This window comes from Triturus cristatus, chromosome 6 (genome assembly GCF_964204655.1).
Source record: "Triturus cristatus chromosome 6, aTriCri1.1, whole genome shotgun sequence".
NCBI lineage: Eukaryota > Metazoa > Chordata > Amphibia > Caudata > Salamandridae > Triturus > Triturus cristatus.
In genome coordinates, this window is record NC_140589.1 from 937,175,384 (window position 1) to 937,196,852 (window position 21,469).

Below are 21,469 nucleotides of genomic sequence, written 5' to 3' on the forward strand. Positions count from 1 at the left end.
TGTCACACATTATGCCACATGATGAGTACCAGAGCACACACAGGGAGTCCATAAATGGAATAGGTAATCCAAGAAGAAAGGCCATCCAGTTCCTGATCCTTTTAATGATGTTGCTTTTATTTCATGTGTGGTTTACACAAACAGAGCCAACCAGTGTCTGTTATATACAAGCAGAAGCAGCCAAAACGTATTTTGTCCATTGGACTTTTTCAAGGCTGAGCGTCCCGTAGTCAGGACAACAGGAAAACAGTATCATCATCACGGAGGTGATAGAACACCACCAACAACTGTTCGTCACCTCCAACGTGTCATTGGCAAATAAAAATGCAATATGACAGGACATCCTGGACAAGGTGAAGGCAGTCGCATTGAGGGGGAGGACAATTGGAGAGGTCAAGAGGCGCTGGAATGACGCGAAGTGCAAAACCAAGAAGAAACTCGCTGAGAACCATCAGGCAGCAATGCAGACTGGAGGTGGCAGTCCAGCGGAACACCAGGAGCTGGATGAGATGGAGGAAATGGTGTCCAAAGTCATCAGCGGGGAGGCGGTGGCAGGAGTTGGGGGTCCGGACACTGCTCGACATGACCTGACACAACAGCACCAGGGTGAGTACCGAACAGGGCCTGGGGGGACGGTGGGAGATGGGCATAATGACACACATGCACAATTAAGTAGAGCACACTGCACACCCACAATGACTCTGGATCATGTCCCTCATCCCCTTGGCACACTGCAGTGCACATACAAACAGCAAGTAGACCCACATCCACTATGGGCACAAAGGGGTCCCTCCACACACAGCACCAATCTCACAACCATCCCATGCACACATGTTAAATCCTGCAAAGCTGCGTGTCTGTGAGCCACACTAACAATGCAAGTGACACTGCATGACGAATAGCATGGCTTCAGTCCAATTATCATGACATGGTGCACGTCACAACACTGAGGTGGCTGAGTGTGGAACACATCCGGAAAGGAGCAGGTCACACTCTGACACATCCACGTGCACAAACAACCCCTGACGTCAACAACACATCTGTGGATAAACCATGCCCAAAAGCAACAAGAGTCAAAATTACACAAGTCTGCCACATCTCAGCACTGTAGAAGCACAGAAGTCAAAGGCACACTGCATGAAAGGAATAAGGCGCAGCAAACTCACAGCTGCAGGAGCGACTCTCCCACAGTGCAGCACACACACATAGCAATAACAGCACATCAACATTGACTACAATGTGAAACAAAGTGCAACACAATCTCACCACAGAACTGAATACACAGCAGGTGCCACTTGTGCATAGAAACTGGCCAATCACATCTGGCATAGAAGGAAACTGTGAGATGACAATGTACGTGTACAACCTCACATCCGTGCTGTAGTTCAAATATCCACTGTCCCGCATCAAATCGTCAGCTCCTCCCAAACAGTCACAATGTACATTGTCATGCAGTCTGTATGTAAACGTAAACAATGCGTCAACGTACATGTCAACACAATGTTAAACTGCATCTCCTATTCACATTGCAGAGGGACAATCAACACCTCCTGTAGAGAAGACCCAACAACTACTCACTGATGACAAAGAGGACCTCCCCACCTTCGACACCGGTGTCCTCCAACAGCTCATAGACAGCTACGGTAAGCCACCTCCAGGAGCAGGGCAGCCCAGCTGCATCGAGGAGACCCCACCCCTGCACAGACCACACAGCAGGAAGCACCCACCACCACCACTGGCTCCCAGCACCTCACCGAAGAACACATCGCATTCCAAGGTCAGGTGTTAGACAGCCAGAAGGAGGTGGCTGAACAGGTGCGGATGGGGATCGACCACATGGCAGTCAAACTAGATGACATATGTGGGTGTCTAAGTCACATCAGGGACCACTTACACTATCTAACAGACACCCACAGTTTGCTCCATGATGTCCACCAATCCATGCCCGGCACCGCTGGAGTCATGCCTCTGAGAGGAGAACAACTCTCTAGTCAAAGTGGCCTCAGCAATGTCAGCCGAGAGTTGGCACAGATGCTGAGGACAATGGAGAACATGGAGCGGATGCATGTGGAAAGAATGGCTGCCACAGATGCACACCAGCGAAAAGTTGTTGGTATCTTCCATGCCCTGCAGATCCTCATCATTGCACTGCTGCTTCTAAGGCAGACGCTGATGAATGATGCTGGTACTTTCACACACACATCGCCGGCCCCTGATGTGTCAGTGGCACACAGTGCTGCAGACCAAACATCAGCACCCACATGTCAGACAGATGACATAGAGGACGAAGATGAGGGCGATTCCACCTGTGTATTAAGAAGGAGTCAGTAGCAAACATCTCTGCCATATGCCCTGTTTCAGCTTGGTTCTGCCCTCTGCATCATGCCCTGTAACACACCTCCCACCTTCACCCGAAACACTCTGCGACACTCACCTTGGACCTCAACATGGACTGCCATATTTTGTCTACTTAACAATGATACAGCAATCCGACTGTGGACTGTACTCTTCCTCTTCCGATGTACTTGTCAATCCCTAAATGACTCTGACTGGCCCTCTACTGGGCTACAATGTAATGTGGGGCTTTCATGGCCATGTACTGCTCCAGCTCCGACACTCCACCGAATGTGTATAAATCATTCAAAATCACACAGATGTGTCATGTCCATAATCAATCAAGTATGAAAGTATGGATGAATGTAAAGACATTGGTTGCAAAATAAGGTACACCCTGGGAAATGAAAGCAGTGCGCATGTTTGACCGTGACACACAGAGGCAGTGAGATGACTGGGATTGTGTGCACTAGCTGTGGCCTCATTGCTCTGAAACAACAATTGCGCTATTTCACAACTTTGCCCCACGCAATGTTAGAAATAGGGCTGTGTGTGAAATGTCAAAGTAGTTGGCAGGCCTAAAGTGGTGTCCCCCATCACATTTGACATCAGAACCTCTCTTTGCATACCTACTCATAACTCAACTGGGTGGACACAGCCTGTAGTGATGGATCACATTGATCCACATGTCAAGAAGTTGGATACCATCCACACATTGCTGAAGACACGTAAGAGCACAGGTCTATCAGCAAGTATCCCAACAACAATGTCTGGCTCGCAGAGGTGTAGATGTCGGTAGGTACTCACCCCTAAGTAACATGCATCAGTCAGTCCCTCACTGTGTACGGACAATGCTCATTGAGGCACACGATTTGTCATTCTAATCAACACTCATCACAGTTAAACACTAGTGAAGTTGCGTTGACTTAATTAGCATGTGCGTATCAGTAGGGGCAAGACAAGGTCCACAACATGCAGACCAATGCATCAGACACTAACTGGCAGCATTCGGACACGGTACAGTTCCACGTGACAGGCATTGTGCATGTGCCCGGGATGTTCTGCCCTTGCGTTGGTGGCTCACGTAGAACCGGCAATCTTCTGACCTGCCGCAGTTATGTGAATGATATGCCACAGCTCAGAGCAATGAGTCGTATGTGTGTGCAATGTTTGGACGTATGGGTTGTTGTGTACATAAGTGTCAAGGGCATTCCATGCAAGATTACCTCGAGCAAGGACTTGTGTGTGTGGGGTGTGGATATTTTGGTCTTTCATTAGTGCTGTGCGTAGTGTGGGAGTCGTCATCATTTGCCATGGTATCTCTCTCAGGGGGTGCCTGCCGCATGCAAGACCAAAGTCAGAGATGCAGATGTCCTTCCGCCTTGTGTACTTTCATCCCTAATGTTATTCTGACTACTGCTTGCATTCTGGAAATGGGATGTGGTTTTCGTGCTGCAATTTAGGCTAGGTCTTAGGCTTATGGTGAACCAATAGCGATGCACACACAACAGTTGGCATGCATGAACCAAGAGTGGATGTCCGAGCTGCATGATCAGTAGCTCCATGGCATCTGTTTTTCTTCAGGTGTGGCTCTGGGCTGGGCTCCCTTTCATACTGCAGGTAGTCGTCCGACTTAACACCAGGTGGGAACAGGTGTTAAATCCCTGCTGCTAACGCGCCTTATCACATGTTTTGTGCTCTTATCACCGATCTGGCTGGTCGTTGAGAATGTTGTGAAGTGGTGTTGTCACGGCTTTTTGCACGGGACCGCCTGCTCTGCATCTCATTAGCGTTAGTTGGTGGTGTCATCCCTGGCGATGTTTTCTGCGGCTGCTATCGCAGGAAAACTGGTGATATGGGCTGTTAGCACCAGCTTATGAATATGCGCGATTAATTTATCGCCACTTTGGCTGTGATAAAGTGCTGCTAACTCAGCGATAAGTCCTTGAGAATATGCCCCTAAGATGTTTTCTGGCCTATGCTTAGCAAGGTCTCAATCAAGCCTTGACTCCATCTTGAAAAATATGGTGGCTGTTGTCTCATAATAATCATTGTGTTCTTATATTCTTTCATTTAAGACTCCACGCAGCAAACTGATTGTTTTGTAGTAAAATACTGTTTTCGAAGAACCCCGGAGAAGCAAGGCCCTTCCTGTTTGCTTCATTGTTTATTGTGACACATTTGTTTAGTTACCTCAGATTACATTAGATCAGAAGGGGTGAATCAATATTCATGTAGTGGGCTAGTGTTAACCGAGTGGGTTTTATATTACCTTTCATATTTCTGAATTGTGACTTACTTATGAAAAAATACATTTGCTTTTGCTTCCCGATGCTGACTGTGCAGGTCTTCATCTATTTATATGGGAGGGTTATCAGATAAACAAATGTCTTTCCTATTGAAAATCTGACATAAATGTGTAGCATACATATATTCCAGTCCTTGCAAAACCGTTGGCCATAGCTATATGTATTTTTTACGAAGGCATTTTCCTTACATTCACCTGGAAGTTGCTAAATCATATGAATCGTTCTAAAAGCTTTCAATATGTAATCCAGGGCAAATGAATCCTGCAATGTATTCCTTTTTTGTGAACCGAGAGCTGAATGTATAGAAAACAGGATAACATCAACTATTACAATAGCTTGACACATAAGAATAAGATGGAGGTGAAAGTTGGCTAAAGTTTGAGGCAATTGCATTCTGATTTGTAGGTATGTTTTGAGGTTTATGAGCAGTTAACTATGTAAAGCCTTTTAAAAAATGGATGGACCCTACAGAACTAGACCTTACCCCAAAGTAATTTAATTAATATTGTTATATGCAGACAGTTTCAACTGCGTGTACTTGCCATTAAGTAAAGTTTAGCTCTGAAGCAAAGAAAAATTATTTGTTTGTGGGGGCGATAGAGAGCCCAGCTGCGAGATGGTCGATGGGTAGCAAGTCTCTGCTGGCCAGAAACTATCATCCATTAATAATCTGCCTTCTACGGGAACAGTTACCCTTCAACGATTTTGACTGCTGTCTCCACTGACCTGCCCATAATGCTTCCTCTGCACTAGGGCTGTGGTGGCCGGGGGGCTGATTTGGTCCAACGGGCCTGATGTGGCCTATCGCTCCGTGGTCGGGACTCCGGGGCTGCAGCCCGGTCAGGAAGGAGTGCTTGGCGGACCCCCATGGGAGGGCCTTGTTGCAACGTCACGATGACAAAGGCACACCATTGACCCAGACCCTGAGACTTGTGGACAGGGACAGCAGTACTGCGATGAGACTGCTGCTACGACAGATATTCATTCTATTTTTCTGAATCTAAAGCTCAATTTAAATGCCATTGACTCCAAGATTGATCTCCTTATGGATAGGTTTGACCACTTAAAGGAAAATGTGGACAGACACAAGGAGCGCCAAGACCAACTCGAATGCCACAGAACTGACATCGAAGATGTCCAATCAAATGTTAGATAGCAGTTATTCTGAATAGAAAAAGTTCTTGCTGTAATTAAGAGTAAAAATGAAGACCTTAAGGCGTGCTTCCATCGGAATAATCTGCATCTACTGTTGTGTAGTTCCTACAAATCTAGATAGGATCTGCGCATTTTAGTCAACATAAACTAAGGGATTGGTGTCCATACTGATTCCAGACACCCCCAAACGATATGTTAGTATGTAGACCAGCTAGCACACAGTGCCACTAGAAGCCCCCCAACCTTACCAAGGAGCAAATAGTTTCTGGCAACTATTGAACATAATAACCCTGACCCCTCAGGGATCATGGAAACAGTACAGTATTTTTTGTCCAGTCACCCATGCTCACTTTGTCTCTGAGAGATACACAGAATAAACGATGGGGAAATTTCAATAAGTATTATTGAACCAGCATCATTCTAATATAAAATACATGTGCTGCAACAACCATAGGACAGAAACAGATATAGATAATTACAAGCACCAACAGAGTAAATAAAAGGTAGAATTCTACAATGGTGCTACAACAGTGAATACATGCAGGCACATGGATACATGGCAGTAATCATGAGTTCTCCTAAGATGCAAACCCTAACTAGATGTACCTAAGTGTACCTAGAATGTAGGTAGGTGTATAGCCAAGAATCTCCCTAGGAAAGAGCCAACCCCATTACCTGATGTGAGAGAGCGAAGGACCCCGTCTGGGTCTTGAGTTGGACACCCCGCGAGGGATGACAGACCACTGCGTGCTGGAGTGTCAGTGTGAAAGAACTGCAGCTTCTCGTGTCAGCATGGAAGTCTTATTCTCCTCTGGTTTGCCAGGCAAAGATCTGGTACTTCTATACCCAAGAGGTACTCTTAGGGGTTGTACCGAGATGTGTCATGGTACTGTAGGCATGTCGGCCAAGGATGACGATAGTGGTGACCCTTCTACAGAGTTATTATTCAGAAGATGGTAACCATGCTGTGATACAGAGAATCCTCATGCATAATAAATGAGGCTAGGTTTTGGAGAACACCACACAACATTTATGCCGCACCTAACTAGGTAAAACGTCTGCACCAGAACCTTTATGTAGAACAGTGGTAGGCCACATGTAGGTAAAAGGTTGTGCAACTACCTACGCCTATGTTTGGGTACATTGGGGTACATAACACCCACTCCTCATCTGACTTGATGACAAAGTAATAAATGCTTAAACATACCTGTTAAAAAGACACCGCTAAAATATGAGTATAAAAACATCTAAAAACATGGTATGGGTTAAAAATCCATTGCGTAGCAGGAACATTAAAACCAGGATACCCACTACAAGTAGTAGGGCCAGTGGAAGCCCTTCAAAAACGCTTCCCAATACGGAGTGTATTAATGATGGAAAGACTCCAAAGATCGCCTGAAAGGTGCTTAATAGTCCAGAACCTATGGGGCATATCAGCAACAACCGGCGATAATTATCGCTAAGCGCACTTAGGGCTAGGATAATTATCGCCGGCTAACGTGGATTTTTATCGCTGAGATAGCGTGCTATTAGCAACGCTTATCTCAAAAGCGATAAAATCCTAGCGCTAACTACCAAATGGAAACCCAACGATAATCTCACGAAGTTTGGCTTTAGCTTGAGGATAGGGCCTCACATACTTAGCCATGATATCCACCTTCCATAGGGTATCATGGCTAAGTCAGTCCTGAAGCAGGTGTAAGGAAAGTAGCGATAACAGGGGTTATCGCTTCTTTTCTTGCCGCTATGCTTCATAGCGTGGGGCTTGATGATAGGAGAAATGTCGCTTAGTGACATTTCTCCAGTCATGTCAGGTCAGGAACGCCCACTTTGCATCTCATTAGAGATGAAAAGTTGGGCGTTAAGAATCCGGGCTCTTATGCAAGGTTCCACGCGATAGCATGACCTTGCTAATTAGGCGATAAAATTATCGCCACTTTTCGCCCAAAATCGGACGCAAAAGCGGCGATAATTTTATATCGCTTCGTTGCTGATATGCCGCTTGGTTCTTAAATAGGAATACTATCCCACTCATGTCAGACATGTTAAAGAAACGATGTACCATTTCCCCAAAATGGAGCAGGAAGTTGGTTCGGACTAGTGCCTGTATCTCAGTTGAAGACCTTTCAACCTGGAGATAAAAAGTCTCTCAAGCCAAGGTTAAGGCCACCTCCTTCTGAAAAAGTATGTATTTCAGTCTGCTCAGAGAATCAAACTGTATAAGGAAACATTCAATGAAGGCAAAAGCGGCACCTCCCTGACTGTGTGGGTCAGTGGAAACAATACTTACATATAACATGTAACCCTGGAACTTACCGTAACCAGATAGACGATGCCTGGTATCATCCCACAACAACCTTGATCATTCAACATCAAATAACTCCCATTCAAGAGTAACTTGAACACAAGTTTAATCACTTGGGGATCCCTTCAAGTGGCATGATAAGTTTGCAACCGAAGCATTACAAGCTCCTTGAAGCATAAAATCCTGACAAATTAGAGACACACATAATGAATTCTCACTGTCTGAATCGCTGAGAAAGACTTCAGTGTCCTTATTCTTGCATCTAAATCTGTAAGGTAATTTCCACGATTCACGTATGTATGCCCTACCCAACACTTCATACCTGCCTGCTTGGTGGTACTGTAGACAATAGTGAAATTGGAACGTCATGACTGGCAATGTAATATGGCCACAGTAAAAGGTAATTGGTCAAATTTTTCAATGTGAAGAATTGTATACTTTGCACCTTTGTGCCTTTACTGTTTTCCTTTACATTAGATTATAAGCAGAAAACAGAAACATACTGTTGATATATTGCCTGGGCATGTGACCAGAGCGCAATCATTGTAGAGTCCAGCTTAATAATAGAATGGATTGTAACTGTGGTTGCCAATGTTGAAGAATGGACAGATCCTGTTCCATTATATCTATTGCAGAAGACACAATGTTGTGAATAAATCCTGGATGTTAGTGTGGTCATGCCATTCACACAGTGAGAACAGTGGCAGGGTATAAGATGCTGCACCAATTACTTGTGTTCTTGTACAATATCTAATACATATTAGTTATTTCAACCAGTAGTGGTCCAACAAATGCCCACCTCCCGAAACCAGACACCAATTTGGTTTCAAATATAAAACAGATATACAGAAAGAAGGGAGAGGCAATGCTATAATGACCAAAGAGTTAATCTCTTTCATTCATCAGAGACGATGACAGAATAAATGATTTCTGTAGCCGGAAATGTTCTTAGTCTTTTTTTTATTTCAGTTTTGTATGTATAGAGCAAAACAGCCAACGCGTTTCACCCTTTCAGGCTTCTTCAGGGCTGTGAAACAATATACAAAAATTCAATATAAAAATACTTCATCTAACACTTTTATTCTACACCATCATAATACAACCACATAAAAAACACTATTTACAATTAAAAGAAAAAATGAGTGACCAAGGTCTATTGTGAAATCACAAACAGTATGCATGTTTTGATATCATAACAGCAAAATATCAGGAAATGTAAAAAAAGGAGGAGAACAAACCACGTTTCAAAATACACCATGTATCTGCGATGTATAAAGACTCATATAATTAAATGCCGCTGTGCACATTACCTTGGCGAAAGAAGAAAAAGAACTGACTTCATACAATGTATTGAAAATACTAATACTGTATTTCTATATGAGATCACTGAGCTACAAATTTCAACTGTATAAGGATACTACTCATTATGTTAAGTACCCACCAACTATAATGTTTCGCAGAGTCTTCGTCTCGGAGTTTCCCGATACTCATTCTAGACACTTTTGAATTTTAGGATATACACTTTTATAATTCTAGAGGATGAGAGAGACAACATTTCATTGATTTGAACAAGTGCATAGTGCAAAAAAAAGTTCCAAAGGCAAATCTGAATTTCAACAGAGTGACACATATTTCCTTGTCCCACTTCAACAAAGAAACAGTAATCAATACCTACTCGTATCAGAGTTACTGTAGGTACATATTCTGGTCCACGTTACTCTTTCCAATTCAGCGGGTCCTACTACCAAACCAATAAGTGAATGCGCTCAATCGCCCAATCTAGACGTGAGAAAAAGCAAATCTCTTACTTGTCCATACATATTAAGGAACATAGTACATCACGGGGACGCGTACCCCATATCTGCTGGTAGTTAAAATGAAATAATAAATACCTTCCAATAGTAACTAGGGTCTCTTTACCAAATCCTGGTCTACATTTCATCCTAGGACCTTACAGTAACACAAAGATACTGGCATTCCAGTCACTTATCCTTAAGGGTATGATAGGTAATATAATCATATTTTCAAGGGGACGTGCCCTGCCCAAGCAACATGTACTTAATGGTTTAAAAACGAACTATGAACAGCATATACCTTTCAAAATCAAGAGTTGTGTTTTTATGGGTTTGGACAAAGGAATCGGGTATAGCAATATCAAACCTACAATGTTCTGGTTGGTGGACCATTGATTCTACTTACTGAGTTAGTCAGATAGAGGTGCCCAAAAACATCCGTGCCCAAACTCAAACCTAGTTGTTCTCCTATATTATTTCATTGACACTACGTTTATACCCTTAGTTTCTCATTTATTGATTGCGAGGCTAATTCCTCCTGATATGGAGGTAACGTGGATCTCTATACCAAGTCATGGTCCACATTCCATCCTGTGACCTTACAGATAGACAAATATACTAGCACTCCAGTCACTTATCCCTAAGGATAAGGTTGGTAATATATTCATATTATCAAAGGGACGAGCCCTGTCCAAGCAACATGTACTTAATAGTTTAAGAACAAAACTGTAAAAAGCATGTACCTTTCAAAATAAAAAGTTGTCCTTCTATGTGTTTGAGTCCACACCCATGGTAAGTCCAAGGACCTCGAGGAATAGACAATAATGGCGGCGCTCAATCGCTACCCCTACATGAACAGAACAAGTGATATCCTTATTACTCCTCTGTCAATAGTATATACAATCCCCCAGAGGCTAAGTCTGGTCCCCTTTAAAAAATTCAAATACCATCAAGCAAGCCCCCTACGTTCAGTCTAGTGCCCTTTTAAAATTCTTTTTTCAAATACCATCAAGCAAGCCCCCTGAGTTCTGATCACATGTGTTACACCAATAATCTACAAACCTATTCAGCGTGGAGACTCCTCTTCCATACACAGGTCCGGCGAACTGAGAGGGTGCTAGCAGACCTTTGCTTTAAATAGCAAGATCATAGAGGTTAATTTGCCCCTGCTGTGTGTGCCGGTGATGTTATCCCTAGCACTAGAACGCTAACCCTCCCTTCCATGTTGGAAGTCAGTGCACATGTATCACATCCAAACGTTGGGCCTCCTTGCTTCCAACGATTATGTTAACTACCAAATATATTAGTGTGCACACATCATCAATCCGATAATAATTGCATAAAAATAAAACAGAGGTTGGAAAATTAAATATCGTTAGTGGTCAAAAAAGGTCGGCATAGCTGTATCGAACCCATGGTGTTTTAGTTGATGGAACATAGTTCTTGTTTACTGTGCTACCTGGATAATGGTTGCTCAGTTATTTCCGTGTCCATACTCTAACCTTATTGTTATTTTCTTGCTGTTGCGCTAGCCCTATCTTCCATTGTGTGAGTCACCTCACATATAGCGCCACCAATAGTTAGACTTCATTACTTGCAATGCTTGCATTAATTACCAAGTGTATTAGTATGCACAAAACGTTTTACCGATGATTATTACGTACAAATAAAAATAAAACGGAGATTTAGAAATACAATATCACAAATGTTCCAAAAAGGGTCAGTATAGCTATTTTGAACCCATTGTGTTCTGATTGATAGAACACTATTCTTGTATACTGAGCTAACCAGATACTGGTTGCTTAATTACTTCTGTGTCCATACTTAAACCGTATTGTTACCTTCTTATTGTTGTGTGGACACTGCATGTGTGACTTAGATATCTCGCTTAATAATTGGGAGGTTGACGGTGGAAGGGCCAGCATGGCCACCAAGCAAGATGGCGACCGGGCGAAGGTGAAGACAACCCGCCGTGGCACGGCGCACCAGGCCAACAGTATGGACCGCTACACGCTCCAGAAGGGTTCTCCGGAGACATCGCGGTCCTCCCCGGTGGGCCCGACGGAGGCATCTGCCCATCCGGTGGATCTGACCCTCCGGGACGTCATGGGCGCCATCGCAGAGATGAAGGCCTCAGTGGACCAGCGTTTCGACACCTTGGCGCAAAAAATTGACTCGGTCCTGGTGGATGTGAGCTTGGTGAGGGCAGACTTGTCCAAAACAAACGACCGAGTCGACTCCCTGGCCCACACCGCAACGAGCCTCACTACGGACGTGGTGGCCCTCCAGAAGGAGGTGCGCCGGCTTGGCCAGGCGAGCGCCCTGATGGACCGGCGACTGGAGGATTCCGAGGGTCGGGCCCGGAGGAATAATGTCCGTATTATTGGTGTGCCGGAGGGACGAGAGGCGGAGGCGGCGGATCTCTTCGTGGAAGAATTGATCCTGACCCATCTCCAGCCCCGGGGGCTGAGTAAGCTTTTTGCGGTGGAGCGTGCCCACCGGGTCCCCGGGGGCCGCCCTAAGACCGGTGCCCCGCCGCGGCCTCTTATTGCCCGGATTTTTAATTTTCGGGACAGAGATGCCATCCTCCAGACCTCCAGGCAACAGGGACCGGTCAAGCTGGAAAACATGGAAGTACACTTCTACCCAGACTTTACTCCGGCGGTCCAGAAGCAGCGACAGAGCTTTCTTGGTGTTAAACGTCGCCTAAGGGACCTAAACCTCAAGTACTCAATGCTCTTTCCGGCTAAGCTGAGGGTGGAGGTGGATGGTCGTACGCACTTCTTCGACCGGCCCGAGGCGGCTGGGGACTGGTTGGACACTTTGCCTGGGGGTCGGGGCCAGGGGGGCGGGGGGGGCGCGGCTGGCGAGGAGAGCCCGCCGGATCAGAATTGAGGGGTGACTGTATAGGCCTTGCTCTGGCTGTTGTTCCTTCACCATATATTGATTGCGTATGTTCCCCTCCCGTGGAGGTCGTGCGGGGTCTGCTGGGGGCTTCCCTCCTCCTCTGGGGGACTAGTTAGTATTTAGCTATGGGGCGACAGGCACACTGCACTTTGGGGGGGCTGTCTGGGCTCATGCAGGGGTGCAGGGAGGGGGGAGTTCTGTTGGGACCGGGGGGTGGGGGGGGTGTGTTGTTTGTTAGCACCGCAAGGCAAACCCGCTACTGTGTTGTTGTTTTTAAGATGCTCGGTGGGGGACGACCGATTGTTTCGACGTATGATGGGGGGTAGGGATTTGACTGTGTTGTCATGGAATGTTAACGGCCTGGGGGATAGGATTAAGCGTGGGGTGGTCCTGCAGTACCTAAAACGTATTTCACCAGATGTTGTCTTTCTGCAGGAGACGCACCTTATAGGTAACACCTTTCATGCAATGAATCGGCGGGGATATCGTTTGGCGGCCCATTCCGGCTTCACCTCGGGCTCGCGGGGGGTGGGTATTATGATCAAGAACTCGCTCCCGTTGGAGATTGACGAGGTGCGCCATGATGAGAGGGGACGCTACACTGTCCTGGTGGGACGAATGGAGGGTAGAGTGTTTATCTTTATATCAGTGTACGTCCCGCCTGGGTTACAAGCCACCACGTTTGCGGACCTGGGGCGTCTCCTTCTGGACCTTCCGAGTGGCCTGCTGGTGGTTGGAGGGGACTTTAATGCGGTGGCCTCTGGGTCTATGGATCGCCATCCCCCTAGGGACCTCCCCCGGGCACAGGCGTGGCTGCCCGGCTTTTTGGACACGCTGGGCCTGGTGGATTGCTGGCGATTAAAGCATCCCGAATTGCAACAGTACACCTTCCACTCGGGTGCCCATGGTAGCCTCTCGCGGCTTGATTACATCCTTGTCCCGGCGGCCCATGCAGAGAGGGTGGGGGAGGTGCGCCATCTGGCGCGGGGTATCTCAGACCACTCCCCATTGTTGTTGCATTTCGATGTCTTCCCGAGGGGGGATGGTAGGGTGGCCCCGATCAATGCATGGTATTTGCGCGACCCCACCATTCGCGCCGATTTGATCAAATCCTTACAGCAATATTTCGATGAGAATGTGGGGTCGGTCCCGTCGGCCATCTCCCTGTGGGAGGCTTTCAAGGTAGTTCTTAGAGGGGAGGCCCTCTCCTTTATTTCCCATGCCCGGCGGCGCGAGCGGGAGGAGGTGACCCGGGTTGAGGCCGAGATTGCAGAACTGGAGGGTGACCTGGGGAGCGGGGTAACAGACGCCAAGTTGCATGTTCTACACCTAAAGCAGGCGGCCTATCGGGCCCTCGTCGCGGAGGCGGCCAGGGGCCTCAGTAGAGAGCAGCAGGGGCGATTGTATGATGTGGGTGACAAGGCTGGCAAATTGATTGCGTGGTTGGATAAGAGGGAGAGAGCGAGCCGCGTGGTGCCTTTGATTGAGAGTGTGGATGGTGTGTGTGTCACTGAGCCGGAAGCCATTGTCTCCTGCTTCGCGGATTATTTCCGCGAAGTCTACTCCCCGGTTTCTCCCTGCTCGGAGGAAGATTCCCATGCCTTGCTTCGGGACATCGCACTGCCCTCCCTTACGGTGGAGGACAGGGACTCGCTGGACGCCCCTCCCACCTCGGACGAAATTGCCTTGGCTATTCGCTCGGTTGCATCCGGCAAGGCCATGGGCCCCAATGGTATTCCCATTGAGCTATACAAGCTACGCCCGGATGTGTTGGCGCCCCACCTGCGCGCGATGTTCCTGGCGGCCCACTCGCAGGGTTCCCTCCCGCCGGACCAGCGTCTGGCCACAATTGTGGTGATCCACAAGGAGGGGAAGCCCCGTGAACGGGTCACATCCTATAGGCCGATTTCGCTTTTGAACGCGGAGCCCAAAATCCTCGCCAAGGTGTTGGCCAACCGGTTGGTTGGCGTGGTGGGCGATTTGGTCCACCAAGACCAATCGGGCTTTATACCTCACCGCAACACGGCGCTCAATTTGCGGCGCTTACACGGGGTGCTCGCGCGTGTCCCATTTGTGCGGGAGCCGGCCATCTTGGCGTCCTTGGACGCCACCATGGCGTTTGATACGCTTGAATGGCCATACATCTGGGCGATGCTGGCGAAGTTTGGGTTTGGCCCGGGTTTCATTAGCTGGGTCAAATTGCTATATTCGGGCCCGTTGGCGCAGGTGGTGGTGAATGGGCGAGTCTCGGCCCCATTCGCGCTGGGGCGGGGCACGCGACAGGGTTGCCCCCTGTCGCCTCTCCTGTTTGCCCTGGCCCTGGAGCCCCTGGCGGAGTGGCTGCGGTGGCACCCTTCTATCCGTGGTCTCCGCTGGACCCCCGAGCATGAGGACCGTGTGTCCCTCTATGCTGACGATATCCTTCTGTATCTCGCCTCCCCGCGTAAATCACTGATCGTCCTGGTTGATGTTTTGCGCTCATTCGGTCGCAACTCTGGCCTCGTCATCAACTGGGCGAAATCTTGTGTCTATGTGCTCTCCGGGGAGGCTCCGGTCCTACCACGGGACTGTCCGATCCAGATTGCCTCCCAAGGTTTTCGGTACCTGGGTATATATATCACTCTTGACCCGGAGGCCCGCTATGAGCGGAATTTGCTGCCCCCCCTCCAGCGTTTGAAGGAGGACGTGGTTCGCTGGCGGCGTCTGCCGCTTTCGCCGCTCGGTCGAGCGGCCTTGTTTAAAATGATGGCCCTGCCGCGCTTCCTCTACGCCCTCCAGAATACTATGGACTTGGTTCCGGCACGCTACTTCCGTGAGGTGGAGGGCCTCCAGCGGCGCCTGTTCTGGGACGGGAGGCCGCGTATTGCTCTGGCTAAATTGACGCTCCCGTGGTACGATGGAGGGGTCGCCCTCCCGGACATTAAACGGTATTACTGGGCCTCCCAACTAGCTGCAATTAATCATGGCCTTTACGGGCCCGCCTTGAACCCGGCATTTGAGATGGACAAGATGCTCCTGCCCGGTGGCGATTATAATCGAGCGCTCTACTCTGGCGCGCCCGACTCCCGTTTGACGGGACCGACGCGTGTCATGGTGCGTGTCTGGCACGCGGCTAATGCAGCTATGGGGTGGAAGGACCGTTTGACCCGGGCGTCACCGCTGTATGCGTCTGAGAGGTTGGGCTCCCTGTGGACGTCGAAGGGCTTCGAGAAGTGGGACACGATCGGAATCAGCACGGTGGGAGATCTCTGGACGAGGGGGGGATTTAAAACTTTTGAGACGCTGCAGGCGGAGTTTCAGCTGCAAGGCAGTGAGTACTTTCGGTACCTACAAGTCCGCCATGCGCTGGGCTCCGTCTTCCCGGATGTCGCATCCATTCCGGAGTCTTCCCCCCTGGAGGACAGAGTGCTAGATGGCCATGTCCCGGACAGCACGATCTCCCTCATATACAAAAAACTGATCAACGATAGATCGTGCCTGCTGACTAGTCTCCGCGAGGCTTGGGTTGCCGACGGGCTGGAGCTGGACGACGAGGATTGGATTTCTGCGGTGGCCTCTCCGAAAGAGGTGGCCATCCCGGCTCGCCTTCGTTTCGTCCAGCTCAAGATCCTTCACCGGGTTTACGTGACGGGGCCAAGGCTTTTGCGTATGGGTTTTGCTGGTGACGGAATGTGTAAGCGTGGCTGTGGTGCATTGGCGACTTTCATGCATATACTGTGGGAGTGCCCGAAGGTGGAGCGATTCTGGCGTGGTGTGCATGAGGTTCTGCGAGTGGTGACGCGTGTCGCGCTGCTGCCTGAAGCGAGGAGATGCTTGCTGAATGTCTGGGAACCAAATGACTATTCGGTCCCGCAGACGCGGTGGGTGACTCTGGGATACATGATAGCTAAGCGTGATATTGCTCAATTGTGGGGATCCCAGAGGCCCCCTGCGGTGTCGGCCTGGAAAGAGCATATGGATTGGTGTATGTTTCGTGAAAAGGTGGTGTATGTGGCGAGGGGTAAGCCTGGGGCGTGGGTGAAACTCTGGGGCCCCTGGAACGCCTACCGCGGGGGTATTTGTGAACCGCCACTGCTACCGGCTGCCTCGCCTGCTCCGTCTCCCTAGACGGCCCCCCTCCCTCGGCCGCGGGCGCGCGGTCCCCCAGTCCCTTATCTACTCCCATTCCCCTCTTCAGAGTTTTGCTGCTGGTTTAGATCCCCCACTTATGGAGCACGTGTTGTCATTTTGGATTGCGGGTTGCCTTGCGGGTGTGGTTTTTTGGTGTTGTTTTGCTTTAAGAAAATGGAACCGTACTGTGGGCATGGAGCCGTGTGGCCTGCACCATCGATTACTCCTGTTTTCCTACTCTGCACTGCTGAGAGACTTTTACTGTATGTACGCAATATGCTTTTGATACTCTAGCGGCCGGCCGGGTGGTTGTAGGCCCATACCTGTAACTTTTGCAAACTGCAATAAACGGTTTCAAAAAAAAAAAAATAATAATTGGGAGGTTGTTTACTTTCAAAAACATGTTAGCTTCAGCATAAAACATGAGCAGTGGGTATAGCAGTATCGAACCCACAATGTTCTGGTTGGTAAACCATCATTTCTACTTACTGAGCTAGTCGGATAATGGTTGTCCAAATACGTCCGTGACAATATTTGAACCTTGTTGTTCTCTTATATTATTGCATGGACACTACGTGTGTAACCTAAGTTTCTCGTTTATAGATTGCGAAGCTGATTCCTCCTGGTGTGGACATAATACACGCTAACACACCCTACTTGTGCATTCTTATTTCATCAGTACATAGTCATAAGAGATGCACACCAAGGCGGTGACATGGACTAGAAGAAAGAGCCCCCAACTAGCATCAATTATTCATGCTCTTAAAAAAGAGGCAGAAAACATAATTCTCCTACAATGTAACCATTTCCTGATTTACAAATTGGTGGCCAAACAACATATTCGTTATGTAAATAAATTAACTCAGAATCCAAAACATTTGAAAACATACATGTAATGTTAAGGAAGTCAATCAACATAACTGTTTCATAAAAAATGATGCATTTCATTATCCAACTTCAGCCCCATACTTATGGACCTAAGTCTAATGATCCATTTGGCCTCTAGTTGATGTAGGCAAATTTCCCTATCCCCCCCCTCTGTGGGGGAGGTACATGATCTATTGCATGAAATCTGAAGTTTGATCTATTCCTAGGATAGAGAACATTTGTGTGACACCAATGAGTATGTCTCATCACCATTGATACATGCTCTCCTATTTTCCTGGATACGCGTTTTCAGAGGTCGTACACTGCTACCTACATACACATTTTTGCATACACACACAATTACATAGATTGCAAAGCATGTGAGGCAATTAATGAAGTACCTGATGGTGTATGTTATGTCGGTGTTATATTGGAACGTCTTAGTCACTTGTCCCAAGCTACAGATATTACAACTGCCACAACAAAATAATCCAATGGGGCATGGAAGCCACGTTTCCTATACCTTTCTCGGGGGCCGCGTGTAGCTGGGACATATTGTTTCCCTGATAGTTTTACATCTTCTGTAGATGACACTTGGTTTATCCTTTACAAGGTGACTAACTCCAGGTACACCTTTCAATAGATGCCAGTTCTTTTTAAGATTTCTAAAAACATCTTGACTGAGGGCAGAATTGGTGGTGATGAACGATAAGTGCCAACTCCAACGCCAATGACATCCCACCATCGCAAGCCCTGTGCGACTCCCTTGCCACCTTCTTTCACCGGAAATTCACCGACATACACGACAGCTTCAGACCCCTGCCGACCACACCGCACCGAACCCACCGCACCCGACCGCCCATGACACCCTGGCAACCTGGGCCAATGTGAGCATCGAGGACACAATCAAGACCATGGGAGCAATCCACTCCGGATCCCCATCCGACCCTCTCCCGCACCACATCTTCAACAAAGCCAGCAAGTCCATCGCTCCCCACCTGCACAAAATCATCAACCTCTCCTTCGAGACCGCCACCTTCCCTGAGAGTTGGAAGCACACAGAGATCAACGCCCTACTGAAGAAACCCAAGGCGGACCCGAGCGACCTCAAGAACTTCCAGCCCATCTCCTTGCTTCCGTTCTCAGAAAAGGTCATCAGGAAGATAGTAAACACCCAGCTCACCCGGCACCTCAAAGACAACAACATCCTAGACCCGTCCCAATCAGGATTCCGTAGCAACCACAGCACCGAGACCGCCCTCATCGCCGCCACAGACGACATCAGGATCCTGCTGGACAACGGCGAGATGGTGGCCCTCATCCTCCTGGACCTCTCTGCCGCCTTCGACACCGTCTGCCACCACACACTACACACACGCCTCCACAACACTGGGATCCGTGACAAAGCCCTGGACTGGACCACCTCCTTCATCTCCGGCAGAACTCAGAGAGTCCGCCTCCCCCTGTTCTGATCCGAGGCCTCCAAAATCTATAAAAAATAAAAATTGACCCCCGGACGACCTATAATCTCCGGGATGGGGTCACTCACTGAACACATGGCACAATTTGTAGATTCATTTCTGCAACCCATGGTTCACAACCTCCCGTCATACATAAGGTACACCACAGATTTACTCAATAAACTTGATGGTTTGGTGTGGGATAACTCATTCTGGCTATGCACTCTGGATGTAGAATCCTTGTATACTTGCATAAGAGAGCATTTAGCGTGCAGGGCAGTGGAATACTACTTATCCTCAAAAGATGCAAGGTATCTTGATCACAACACAATGATTTTGGAAATGGTACATCATATTATGAACAACAACTTTTTTCTATATGATGATAAGTGGTTTAAACAACTACAAGGGACTGCAATGGGGTCCAAATTTGCCCCCTCATATGCCAATCTATTTATGGGGTGGGTGGAGCAAATGCATGTCTGGGCTCAGACGGCAGCCTCATGGACAGAGTATATTAATTTTTGGGGTTGTTGTATTGACGACATTCTCATTATATGGACGGGTTCAGAACAGCATCTCAAAGCCTACTTTTCCTATCTAAAAACCAATTCTCTGAATGTAAAATTTACAATGAATATGTTGAGGGCAAAAATTGAATTCCTGGACCTTTCATTATATGTACGTAACAACACCTTACAGAGTTCCTTCTATAGGAAGAAAACAGCGGTAAACAGTCTGCTCCACTTTCAGAGCATGTATCCCTCTAGCACCAAAAAAGCAGTTCCTTATGGAGAACTAACTAGAATAAGGAGAAACTGCAGTCAATATACTCAATATGAGAGACATAGTCAGGAGCTCATACAGCGTTTAAAGTGGAGGGGATATGATGACTCTGTTCTCTCCAATGCTGTGGAAAAGGCAAAACGTTTGAAACGTAAAGAAACATTAGTTCCGAAAAGAAAGGTTAACACGGAACACTTATCGTTCATCACCACCAATTCTGCCCTCAATCAAGATGTTTTTAGAATTCTTAAAAAGAACTGGCATCTATTGAAAGGTGTACCTGGAGTTAGTCACCTTGTAAAGGATGGACCAAGTGTCATCTACAGAAGATGTAAAACTATCAGGGAAACAATATGTCCCAGCTACACGCGGCCTCTGAGAAAGGTACAGGAAACGTGGCTTCCACGCCCCATTGGATTTTTTTGTTGTGGCAGTTGTAATATCTGTAGCTTGGGACAAGTGACTAAGACTTTCCAATATAACACCGACATAACATACACCATCAGGTACTTCATTAATTACCTCACACTCTTTGTAATCTATGTAATTGTGTGTGTGTGCAAAAACGTGTAGAGCACTGTACGACCTCTGAAAACGCGTATCCCGGAAAATAGGAGAGCATGTATCAATGGTGATGAGACATACTCATTGGTGTCATACAAATGTTCCTATCCTAGGAATAGATCAAACTTCAGATTTTATGCAATAGATCATGTACCTCCCCCACAGAGGGGGGGGAAAGGAAAATTTGCCTACGTCAACTAGAGGCCCAATGGTTCATAAGTATGGGGCTGAAGTTGGATAATGAAATGCATCATTTTTTAAGAAACAGTTATGTTGATTGACTTCCTTAACACTACATGTATGTTTTCAAATGTTTTGGATTCTGAGTTCATTTATTTACATAACGAATATGTTCTTTGGCCACCAATTTGTAAATCAGGAAATGGTTACATTGTAGGAGAATTATGCTTTCTGCCTCTTTTTTAAGAGCATGAATAATTGATGCAAGTTGGGGGCTCTTTCTTCTAGTCCATGTCACCGCCTTGGTGTGCATCTCTTATGACTAAGTACTGATGAAATAAGAATGCACAAGTAGGGTGTGTTAGCGGGGATTATGTCCACACCAGGAGGAATCAGCTTCGCAAACTATAAACGAGAAACTAAGGTTACACACGTAGTGTCCATGCAATAATATAAGAGAACAACAAGGTTCAAATATGGTCACGGACGTATTTGGGCAACCATTATCCGACTAGCTCAGTAAGTAGAAATGATGGTTTACCAACATGAACATTGTGGGCTCAATACTGCTATACCCATTGCTTATGTTTTATGCTGAATTTTACATGTTTTTGAAAGTAAACAACCTCCCAATTATTAAGCGAGATATCTAGGTCACACATGCAGTGTCCACACAACATTAAGAAGGTAACAATAAGG